This window comes from Echinops telfairi, unplaced genomic scaffold, assembly GCF_000313985.2.
Source record: "Echinops telfairi isolate 266 unplaced genomic scaffold, ASM31398v2 ScPeMD7_7457;HRSCAF=8495, whole genome shotgun sequence".
Lineage (NCBI taxonomy): Eukaryota > Metazoa > Chordata > Mammalia > Afrosoricida > Tenrecidae > Echinops > Echinops telfairi.
In genome coordinates, this window is record NW_022111357.1 from 42,876,910 (window position 1) to 42,877,301 (window position 392).

Genomic DNA, 392 nt, shown 5'->3' on the forward strand with positions numbered 1-392 from the left:
GGAGGGCTGAGGGGAGACTCAGGAGGGGGCTCCTGGCGAGGGCTGAGCAGCAGGATGAGCCCATTGGGGGACATGAGCTGGACGCCCCAGGCTCGTTGAGCTGTTAGTGTGGGGACGTCTATACAGCAACCACTTTTTAAAATCATTTTACTGGCCTCTTACCTATAGCAACCTATACATCCATTATACCAAGCGCACAGGTACAAATGTTGCCATCAACAATTTCAAAACATTATGGCTACCACTTTTTTTTAATGAGAAAAATGTTCAAATAAGCGGAAGGCCTAGGTAAAGGCCGAAATCAATGAGTGAGGGACAGAAAAAAAAAAAGAGGAACGGATAGCTAAATCCTAAGCCTTGCTCTTTAACCCTCTGTGGCCCCACTCTTTTCT